The 12,302-nt window shown below is 40.5% G+C and overlaps 1 protein-coding gene across 1 annotated transcript in view; it reads left to right on the plus strand.

Moving 5' to 3' along the window:
• GALNTL6 (polypeptide N-acetylgalactosaminyltransferase like 6) overlaps positions 1-12,302 on the plus strand; it is an 872,151-nt gene that overhangs the window by 598,443 nt on the left and 261,406 nt on the right. The window lies entirely within an intron of this gene.

Genomic DNA, 12,302 nt, shown 5'->3' on the forward strand with positions numbered 1-12,302 from the left:
CTGATGGCATAGGGTGGCATAGTCACCCTAGCCATGTAAAGCAACAGAATAGAGCAAGCAAGGTTTCTAGTTCTGGCTGCAATGCCTTGAGTAGCCATGTTGCTGCCAAATTGTTTAAAGTTTCTCCACTTCAGTTTTTCATCTTAAAAAAAAAACAACTCTTATGAAGAGATGCTCAATATCGCTAGCTATCAGGGAGATGCAAATTAAAACCACAATGAGATACCACTTTATACTGGTCAGAATGGCTATCATAAAAAAAAAAAGCAACGAACAACGGATGTTGGCGAGGTTGTGGGGAAAAGGGGACCTTAGTTCACTGTTGGTGGGATTGCAGACTGGTACAGCCATTATGGAAAACAGTATGGAATTTTCTCAGAAAAATAAAAATTGACCTGCCTTTTGACTCAGCAATTCCACTGCTGGGATTATATCCTAAGAACCCTAGAACATCAATTTCAAAGAACCTATGCACCACAATGTTCATAGCAGCACAATTTACAATAGCCAAGAGCTGGAAGCAACCTAGGTGCCCATCAGTAAATGAATGGATCAAAAAATTGTGGTACATATACACAATGGAATTCTATGCAGCAGAGAGAAAAAAGGAGCTACTACCCTTTGCAACAACATGGATGGACTGGAGAACATTATGCTGAGTGAAATAAGTCAGGTGTTGAAAGACAAATACCATATGATCTCACCTTTAACAGGAAGCTAAACAACAAAACAAACAAGCAAGCAAAATAAAAACAAAGACACTGAAATAGAAAACAAGGGCAGAGACCAGAGGGGAGAGGGGAGGGAATTTAAGGGGGAAAAAAAGGGAGGGATTTAGAGGAACAAGTACACAGGGACAATAACTAAGGGGGGTAGAAATGGGAGGGAGGTGGGGAGCATGGGGCGGGGGGCTGGGATGGGAGAAATAGACAGAAAACTGTACTTGAAAAATAACTAAATAAAAATTTTTTTAATGTTAAAAAAACAACTCTTGCTGAAAGAGTTGGTGTTATCATGAAATTCAATATTTAACATGAAAATGGTGGGAAAATATAAACTAACAAATAATAATGATGCCAAATATTTATTGAGTACTTCCTTGTGCCGCATTCTATCAACACACATGTACTGGATCACTTAGTCCCATTGCATGCACATGAGAATCCTGTGAGGTAGACACTGTAAGTTTCTCCTTTTACAAAGGCAGAAGCAACAAAACATGAATTTCATAGACAGTAAAAAGGGTCAGGCTTTTTGGTCACTGATTTTTTTTTTTCTTTTGAAGTGTTAACTGGGCTGAGCTGGAGTCCTCAGATATGTGATCAAACACTAATCTAAGATGTTGCAGTGAACATACTTTGTAGATGCAATTCAAGTCCGTGATAAACTGGCTTTAAATAAGAACTATTAACCCAAATCAGTGATTTTCAATCTTTTTCATCTCAGGACACACATAATTACTAAAATTCTGTGGCACACCAAATAATATAGGTTTTGCTGATGTGACCAAAAAATAGGTATAATTTCAATTTATTCACACCAGAAAACCAATGTTGTGTGGGCTGTTGTCATTTTTTAAATTTGTCAATCTAAGGGAAAGTGGTCAGTGCCCCTGTGATTAGTCAGGTATTACATGTGTTAAAAATCATGCAACACACTGGTTGAAAATATCTGTCCTAAATAATCTGAGTAGGGCTGATGAAATCTGTTGAAAGGCCTTAATAGCAGAGCTGAGGTTTCAGTGAAGAAAAAGTTTCACCTGTAGATAGCAGCTTTGAATCCCCAAGAGTTCTAGAGCCTGCTTTTACTGATGCCCTGCCTTACGGATTTTCAATTTTTCTTGCTGGAGCTCACAATTGCATAAGCCAATTTCTTGCAATGTATGTCTTTTTAAAAATATATCTATATAGATATAGATATAAGCAGAGACACAGATGCAGACACAGCTATAGATGAGTTATTGACGAGATAGAGATTGTGATAGAGGTCGAGGTAGGGGTAGAATGGAGAGAATCTCATCCTGGCTCTGTTTCTCTGATTGAACCCTGACTGATACAAACATGAAGCCCATGAACTTCACCACTACTAGACTATTCCATCTTAAACCACTTGTACCTCAACCTTCTTTTTCTTTCTCTCCTTCAATATAGTTAGGAGTGGGCAGCAATGCGTTGCTTATTAGAAAGGGAAACCAAAGCATGTTTTTGATTGGCTCAGCCAAGATCACCAAGATGACGTAAATCTAAACAAAGTAAAGCTGTCATTTTTGAGAATGATGAAAACGATCCCTGTCCCTCATCTCCCCTAACCACCATTCATTCCACAGCATAGCCACCACTGTCTTGCCCTGGGTGTCACAGGGCAGAAAGACCCACCAGAGCATACTCGAGATTTAATGCTGGCCATAGCTCTAATTAGATCATAAAAATGAAGCATAAGAAGGACAAGGCATCTGTTTCATTCCCTCCAGAGGCAAAAGACATCAACTTGGCTGCCCTCACGTGGTCATTAGCACTTCTCCTCACAGCTGTCAGCTGAGGGGTGTACCTCAAGGAAGTGAAACGCCAAGCCAGAGGGGAAACCGGCCTCTGTAAAGAAGTTCACATTGCCCTTGTCCTCATTTCCAAATGCTTTGCTCAGCTGTCTGGCCTTTTTCGTTCTCAGTAACAGTGACTGAGTCAAAGCAGCTGCTTGTCATTCATGTTTTGAAAGCTGAGCATCTGTACCTTTCAAAGTCATGTGAAGAAAGCAGTCAGGACCCAAAGTTCCTGGTCTATTAATGGTCTACTTATCCACAAATATACACTTCGCTCAAGTATATCCCCAGAATTCCTAATTATAATGCTGTAAATTATAGCAGAAAATTAAAAGGAGCTACAGAAAAGGAAAATATGAATATTACTTAAAATGAGGAGGTAATTAAGTTGTCCTCTTCTCTCCGAGCTGACTCTGGCTCTTTAAAATAAATCCTAATACCTGCTAAAATTAACTGAAATTGCAATGAATATTAAACTGACCAAATTTACAGATTTTATAACTAGTTTATTAAGGTAGTTATTGCTACTTAAGAGATTTAAATCACTCCTAAAAATGTGAAAAGTGAGTGTGATGGCTAATTTTATGTGTCAGCTGGGCTGGGTCCCAGTGCCCAGATATTTGGTCAAACTTTCTGGGTATTTCTGTGAAGATATTTTGAGGGTGAGATTAACATTTCAATCAGTGAACTTAGAGTAAACCAGATGGTCCTTCATAATGTGAGTAGGCCTCATGCAGTCATGGGAAGGCCCTAAGGGAACAAAGGCTGACTTCCCGGGAGCAGGAAGGTCCCCTGGCAGCAAACTGCCTTCAGATTCCAACTGCAACTCATTCCTGAGTCTCTAACCTGCCAGCTTTCCACATCAGATTTTAGCTCACGAAGCCACCACAAATGCATGAGCCAATTTCTTAAAATAAATCATAAGCATATACACACACACACACACACACACACACATCCTGACACATCCTGAAGGTTCTGTTTCTCTGGAAAACCTTTACCTACACAGTGAGTAAATGGACTATGCTGGAAATAACCAGATGAACTTCAGGAATAGGAAAGATGAGAACCCAGCTGCATTCATAGACCAATTACTACTTTAACTAAATAGTCTGAGCTGACATCATCCCATTTTACTATCCAAGTCCAAAAAGGAAAAATTCTTATGATGTATGCTGATATATATTCAACATATAGGTAAGGCTCAATGGACTAGCCATAGCCAAAAGTGTCCCTTCTGTCTTAATCTATTTGGACTGCTATAACAAAATACCACAAACTGAGCAGCTTATGAACAACAGGAATTTATTTCCCACAGTTCTGGAGGCAGGAAGTCCAAGATAAAGGTGTGAGCATGGTCGGGTTCTGCTGAGGGACTTCTGGGCTGTGGACTGGCTGCTTCTCACTGTGTCCTACAGGAGCCTGTCTGTGGGACAGGCACAGCCTGTCACTGTGTCTCTCTGGAGTCTCTTTCATGAGGACACTACCCCCATTTATGAGGGCTCTGCCCTCACAACCTAATAACCTCCCAAAGGCCTCACCTCCTAAGGTCATATTGACCATTAGATTTCAACATATAAATCTGTGGGGGCACAAACCTTCCAAGCATAGCATTGTCCAAAGAGTTCACACAATTTCGGGGTCACTAACTGCCAAGTTCCAGCAAATTTCAGGGCTTTGGGACTTACCTAGAAATATGAACAATCGCTAGAAATCTAGGGCTTCAGTAATATATTGATCCAGTTAATATTCACTGAGCACCTTCAACTCCAGGAAGTAATGGTGAACAACAGCAGTATAGTGCCTGATGTCTTGGAGCTCAGAATCTGTGGGAAGAATGGATTGTTGTTCAAATAGTCATGCAAATAAAAGTCTAATTACCAGCTAAGTGCTATACAGATGGATGCCGGGTTACTTGAGAGTGTAGCAGAGGCATCCAGAGTAGACAGACACCTGTTACTCCACAACCAGCAGTGTGGGCACCACCTGGGAGCCAGTTAAAAAGGCAGAATCTCAGGCCCCACCCAGGCCTGCATATTAATAGGATCCCCAGGTATTAAAATTTGGGAAGCAACTGCCTTAAGAAACAAACAAAATTGCTTTACTGTAGGTAGAGTGCTCCAGCTGAGATCTGAAAGGAAGGGGGAAGCCATCCAAAGCGGTACCCCTTCTGATGAGGCAAGCCATGTGACTAATTACCAAATATTTCTGAGTCTCTTCCTAGGCCTTTTGTAGGACGGGAAACTGTCCTTCCCTGTCCCTGTGAAGTGGGACCTATCTGGCCTAGAGACTTGCTCTGGCTGGTGAGATATGATCAGGATGGACCTGTGTCATTTGGAGTAGAATTTTTAAAAACTTTTATATTATATAGTGTGCCATTCTTTTCACTTCTGCCATGGTTAGTGGTTGTTGGTGTATAGTTAGTGGTTTCTCTGTTGGCAGGAAACCTATGAGAGAACCTTAACTTACCTGGAATGAACATGTACCTTGAATGAGTGATAAATGGAACTTGGTTGTACTAAGCTCCTGAGATACACCCAGATGATGTGTTTCTAACTAACTAACTAATATAGTAAGTCATTGACGGACTCATTCAGCTAACAATTATCGAATGCCTACAAGGTGTCCAATACTGATCCAAGCTCTGGAGACTCAGTGATAGAATTAGCCAGACACGGCCCAGCAGGATCTTCTCTTTTTCTGGGGAAAGGTGGATAAATAAGCAACTAAAATGAAACAGCAACTTCTGGTAGGACTATGTATGATAAAGAGGATAAAATGGGTTGGTGAGTCCAGAAAGATGTGGTAGGGCAACCTCAGGTGCAGGGGTCAGGTCAGGGACCCCTGCCCTCCCCAAGGAGCTGATAAGTGACCTGATACCTGGATGAAGAGAAAGACCCAGGCCCTTAAACATCTGGATAAGAGTCTCAGGGAAAAAGAGCAATGTCCTTGAGGCAACAACAGACTTGGCCTGAAAAAGCAGCAGAAGCACAGCTCCTGTGGAGCCCAGGAGTGGACGTGAAGGAGGAGAGAGTGTTTAAGATGCCAGATCCCAGAGCTTTCAGGTCTGTGAAGAGGTTCATGTCTTATAGGAGTATGTGATCTCAATTACGTTTTAATAGCATCACTCTGGGTGCTGTATTCAGCAGACACAGAAGCCTAGTAGTGAAGAGAAAGGCAGCACATTAGAATTAAAAGGCCAGTGTTCAGAGGTTCAGAAAAATGCCATCCTACCACTAGCCTAAAAGGATGGAGAATTGGAAATAGTGAACAGCACTAATGACTAACACAGTCACCCTGCTATTCACCAAATATTTGGCTCCCCCTCCTTCTCCTCAGTAATATGTAGACTCAGCTTCTCCCTGAGGTAGACAACCCAAAAGTCCCACCAGTCAGAGGGTCAGCTCTGGATTCAGCCTCTCCAGGTGATAAACTGCGGTCTCTGTGTCAGAGATAAGTTTGGTGGCTGCTATATTGGGTTTAGATGTGGCTTGTTTTCAGCCAGAAATCTATGAACTAAAAGGATATCTTATGCACCCACCTTCCACCCTACTACACCCACACCCAGAGTGTAATTGTGGAATAAGAACAGACCAATTCTTTGAAGATTCAGATTCAGAAAAGAAAATAATAGCAGGAAGCAGGCACTTGTTCACTTGGTCATAGCAATTCTGCAATCCCACCAGGCAGTTTTTTTTAGGGTTTCCTGTCTGGGGGACAGAGAAGGCTTCCTTATTAGGCTATGATTCTCATGCCTCAGCAGGGCTCCCTTATTTATGGTTTTCTAGAATCCTTGGCTCCATCCTCAGAGGTTCTTTCATTGATAATATTCTCTTTGACTTCAACCTGAAGCACGCAATACAGAGTATGCCCACTCTCTGCCCAGCCACAATTCTTTATTTTGAAATCTCAGTCACTGCCCCTTTCAGTCCCAGCTGGTGATCTATTTGACAGTACAAATCTCTCCACAACTTGGTTTCCTTCTTTCAACATCCACATTTCTTTTCTCAGCATGCTTTCCTTTGTTATCTTCACTTTCTAATGCCCTAAGTCTGTTGTTTAATTCTCTCTGGACATCACTGGAATATGTTGGACTAGCCAGGTTAGATGGGAAAGCCATTTTGTTCAATTGAAAGGCTGTGGGCACCACCCCTGAACTAGGTCATTGCTCTCAGTCAAAGGTTTTGACAGTGGCAATGACAGCCCTGCCCTTGATTTAATACTCATTGCAAGAATATCAACTCAAAAACCACTACTTTATCTCATAATGGATGGGATTCCATTCTGCAAGTCCCCAAACTTGAGACTCTCTTGATTCTCTTTCTTCCTACCAATGGAACAGTTTTTTTTTTTCTGAACACATTGTCTTATTAGCACTATGACAAATGCAGTCAAGGTTAATCAAAGCCAAACAGTAACTGACGCCTTGCTCATGGTAGATGGTAACCTCCTTAAGGGCAAGGTCCATGCCCACTTTGCTTACCATAAGATATAGCACACAGAATATGGTACATTCAATATTTCTGAGTGGATATAATTATTTTCACATGATCTGAAAGTTTCTGTTTTTGCTCTGCTAGTTTTCCTTATGTTTTTCACAAACAGTCAGATCTATATTTTGTCTGTCAGTGTGAAAAATTAGAAACAGCCCGCTCCCCTCCCCTCCCCTCCTCCCCTCCCCCCTCCCCTCCCCTCCCCTCCCCTCCCCTTCCCTTCCCTTCCCTTCCCTTCCCTTCCCTTCCCTTCCCTTCCCTTCCCAGGCTATGATAAGAATTTAAGTACAAAATTTTAACCACCGCCCCTGTTCCACATACTCAGGTCTTGTTGATTTTTTTATTATAATAAATGAGAGTTTATATTCAGTTTTTTTAAATTTTTTTTTACTTTAGAATTCTTTTAATTTTAGAAGTCATTCTTAACATATTAAGCTTGCATGTACAAACCCAGCCACAATTAGACTTCTATATGTTGTATGTGTTCATTACTCACTATTGCCTTCTCCTCTTTTCTTGAGCTCCTTTTTCTCATTTATTTGTTGTTTGTGATATCTCAAGAATTTTATTTTAGGAAAGAGTAGATGGTGAAATAATGACGTGTTTCTGAAATTTCGCATGTCCGAATATAACCTTCTTTTGGATTCACATGAATGATAGTTCATTTGGTTATTGAAATGAAGTCACAGTCTACATGCCTCAGATCCACGCAAATGCTCTGTTGCCTTCGAGAATTTAGTTTTAGAAGCGAAAAATCTATTACCAGGTTGATTCTCTTCTCAATGTGGATGGTTGACTTGGTTTTTTGTTTTATTGTTTTGTTTTGTTTTGTTCTCCTCCTCATCTGAAAGCGTTTGGATTTTTTTCTTTATTCTTATAATTCACAAGGGTATTGTTTCTAGGTGTATATTTTCTTTACTATTTTAAGTGAAATGAGAAGAATTTTTAAAATCCAAAACAGTCCATTTTTTACTTTAATTAATGAAATTAAAAAAAGTAACTATAGATTTTTCCTTTGTTTATCCTCTTTCTGATAGTACCAGGTATATTTTGGTATGCCTAGCTCAATTCTTCAGAGTTTATTATTTGTAATTTTTCTCAAAATATCTCTATCATTAATTTACTGCCTTCTAAGTATATACCTTGGATTAAACATCCCATTCACATTAATTGAAACTAGAAAAGTGTTTATTGCCCCCTCAGTGAATCTAAGGATTTTTTTCTAGAAATCACTTTTTCTTAATTTCAAAATATTTCTTCTCTCCAGTTGCTTTTTTCTCGTAAGTTCTTATGTTATCATGGTAAATAGTGATTGTTAGTTTTTTACATTCCATTCTGTTTTCCAATTTTTTAAAGTTTTTTTTAAGTATTTCCTTTGGGATGTGGACACCACACTTACACTCAATTAAGAAAGTACCGAGGTCTTTTGTTTTTATTTTACATTCATCATGCCGTGAACTCGTGGGAAGTGGCTCCAGCAGCCCATGCCCTTTCCCCTGGTTCTCATAAGCTGGGCTTCTCTGGGTGGAGCAGGTTGGCGCCTCAGTTGAACCCAGGTGTCTTTCTCTTTGGATTCCTTCTTCTTCTGATCATTTTCCTTCACACATTTCAGGAAGCTACCCTGGCTCTTAGAGTGTTTAATATGCTCAATACATGTATTATTCTCTTGGCAATAATAAATTTGCCCTTGCCTTGTTTGTTTACGCCAACAGCATGCTGGGTCCACTGCACTCTCTTCCCATTTCTCCATGGGAACATCTGTGGGCACGCCTTTTTGAACAGTGCCCATTCCCTTGACGCCCACAATATCACCTTTCTTGTAGATATGGGTGTTTGTGGCCATAGGAACAACTCCATGTTTTCTGAAAGTCTGAGAAAACCTATAGCAGATGCCTTCTTTTTCTATTAATCATTTTAGTGAATTACGGAAAGAAGGTGCTTCCAGCTGAAAGGACCAGTTAATTCTTTTTTTTTTTTTTTTTTTTTTTGGTAGAGGGCTTGTTCTCTGATTCATCATCTTAGTCCAGATTTTTGGAGTGCCAGTTCACATCATATACTCCATGACTTTTGTTGTCATTCTGTGTTTGTATTTCCAAGTAACGAGCCAGGTCAGTGCTGAGTCAAGGTGTGTTTCTTGAACTTTCGCCATTAGCATTATGTGGGAACTTTCTAGAAATGCATCTGCTCTGACCCAAAAAAACTGCTTTCACAAGCCTCTAAGTGATAGAAGAAGAGTCTTTTGCATTCACATGAATGATCATTTGACAATTGAAATGGAGTCACAGTTTATTTCACAGTGTATGCACTTCAGACACGGGTCTAGGTATTTAGTATTTGCAGCTCTTGTGGACTCTCCCCAAAATTGTGTAAGCAAGAGTTGCCTTTCGGGGATATCCCCACTGTACTCCAGAGGATAGGGGGGAATCATCTTGAATATAGTAAAGGAGGCAACTGGTTGACACTTCAGCCTAAACATCCATGTTCATGTCCAAAGCTGTCCTCAGTTAGGTCTGGGGGATGATAAGTCTAAATGGTGTGAGTGTGGAGTTTAAGGCACATTCCTCAGATCCTTTAATAATGTCTTTCTAACCTCCATTATGCTGACACCTTTCTTCCTCCATCCTCTCACGTGGGTCGGGAGAGAGACTCCTAAGAGAATACAGGGTCTGGCAGAAGTGCATGAGTCTGTTTGGTAGGGTAATAACATAGGTGTAATAATTTATAGTTTTAATTTGAACATCTCACCTAAAATGTCATATGGTGTGCCTGAGTGCCATGTTGTTATGTTAGAGTCACGTGTTTGTGATTTTGTAATAAAGGTTTTGTTATTTTAAAAAGGGGGGCATCATTTGTGCTAGACCCTGTATGTGTTTGATTAGAGTTATAGCTACCAGTAAGAACTAGAAAAAGATTTATAGAAGAAAGTTAAAAATTAAGGGGATTCACTGGTAGGGTGAGTTCTTGTATATTTGCTTTATTTTGCCCTCCAGGTTTGTGTTGCTGCCTGAAGTTAACTGAGCCCTGTAACTTTTGCTTTCTGGCTCCATTGCCCATGTTAGGAGCTCCCTGCAGCAAATCTTCCACTTGGTTTGGTAAACCGTAAGAACCCAGAAAAATGCTGTGATACAAAGCACCTGTCAGCCGCTGTATTCATTTTCTACTGTTCTGTAACAATTTACGAATTTAGCGGCTTAACACAACACCCATTTGTTCTGTCGCAGTCTGTAGGTCTGAAGTCCCCGCACAGATGGCTGTCTGCTCTGGGTTTCACAAGGTGAGAGCAGGGCCGCGTTCCTTTCTGGGTCATCAGGAGATGAAGCTCCTTCCAAGTTCACTCAGCTTGTTGGCAGGGTTCAGTTTCACATGGTTGCAGGCCTGAGGCCTCTGGTCCTTGTTGGCTATCAGTGGGGGTCCTTCTCAGTTTTCAGAGGACACCCATATTCCTGGGTCAGGGCTGCCCTCCTCCAGCATCAAAGCCAGGGCCTGGGTGAGCCCTTCGCACACTTTGAATCTCTCCTGCCCTCCCTTCCACACCATTTCTCTGACTGTCTCTTCTGCTTTTAAGAAACTCGCAATCTCAGGGGCCCAACCAGAACTTCTACTATAATCTCCGGGGGTCAACTGATTTAGTAACTCTAATCCCATCTGCAAAGTCCCTTCACAGCAGGACCTTAATTAACATTTGGTTGACTGACCACTGGGCAGGAATCTTTGAAGGGCAGCCTCTAAGTTAGCCATTAGCACGAATCTGCAAATTCTTATTTTGAGAACCTAATTTGCTCAGTAGTCACTGTGGACCGTTTTTCTCAGACCTGCTTATCACTGAGCGGATTTCTGGCTTCTCAGAAAGCATTTTCTCTTACTTCCTGGGAAACCTCCTTCTTTGCCAGTGCTGAACTGAGTAGCAAGCACCTCTCACCAAGCCTTTCCCCCTGAAATCACAATTGCTTCATTTGAAACAGAAAATGCCTCAAAGATTAGGATTTGTTAATGGCAGCTGTCCTTCTTGCCCAAGACTTACTCTATTTTTCAGACTATGAGATGCACTCTTTAACCACATTTTTTTGCTTCAAAAATTTTCCCTCTATTTTCCTCCTCTAAAATGTAGGTGTGTCTGGGGTCTGCACCATAAGATGCACCTAGGTTTTAGAGGAGGAAAATAGGGGGAAAAATTTTGAAGCAAAAAATGTGGTAAAAAAGGTTCATCTTAGAGTCCAAAAATAACTATAGATGATTTGACCCTAATGTGTCTTTGGTGAATAAAATGGGATTTTGGAAAATTAAGATGAGTTTTTTAGTTCAAGTCACTATCTAGAAACCAGGGGAGAGGGGAAATATTAGGGGGAAAAATGTATTGCTCCTGAGTATTATTACCAGTGATAAGTTTCACATTACAAGCAATGGTCTTTTAATTCCACTTCTCTTTGCTGTGCTTCACAGATACTGTGTTTCTTACAAGTGGAGGGCAAGACCCTCCACCAGCAAAAAGATTACTACTCAATTCACTTTACTGTGATAGCTCTTTATTGCAATACGTGCTTTATTGGAGTGGTTTGGAACTAAACTGGCAATATCTCCCAGGTCTGTAATACTAAAATCCTGTACGAGCAATTAGACCGAAATGAGCTGAGTGACTTCTATCTAAAACATTGAATTGGAAATGACAGTTCACAAGAATCCAAGAGCCAAATTTAAAATAGCAAAGGTTCTATAAATCTTACATGTTAAGCTAACTCTCTAATGGGAAAGACTCATAACAGTGAAGTCTCAGAGAGTTTTTGAGAACACTATAGAGAAAAGTCATATAATCTGCAAGTGTCCTAACTGAGAGTCCTGATAAGAGAAAGTTCAAGCGACCAAGATGGGTTTAAGCCATGAAGAAGTTTAATTTAAAAGGCACCAAAATTTGATACACATTCTGTCGACAAAACTACTGAGGTTATAGGAGCTCTCAGTGGGGATGTAAAGTGACATTGCACTTTAGCAATAGCTATAAAAATAACCAAATGCATATACTCTTGCAACAAATCCACTTCTGGAGTTTTGTTTTTCTAGAGATTGAATTGCATACATGCTCCATAATGTGCAAAGTTACTCACTGGAGAATTGTTTGATTAGCAAAAATTGGAAACAAATGTTTGTCAATGAAGGCCTGGCTGGCTAAATAAACTATGTGTATCCATCCAAAAAAAAAAAAAAAGCTAAGAGCAAAATCACAGTCCTTTCCTAATTATTATAAGGAGATTTTGGGTCCACTCCCTCTCTGGCAGAGC

The sequence above is a fragment of the Artibeus jamaicensis genome, unplaced genomic scaffold, assembly GCF_021234435.1.
Source record: "Artibeus jamaicensis isolate MK-2021 breed Jamaican fruit bat unplaced genomic scaffold, CSHL_Jam_final scaffold_537, whole genome shotgun sequence".
NCBI lineage: Eukaryota > Metazoa > Chordata > Mammalia > Chiroptera > Phyllostomidae > Artibeus > Artibeus jamaicensis.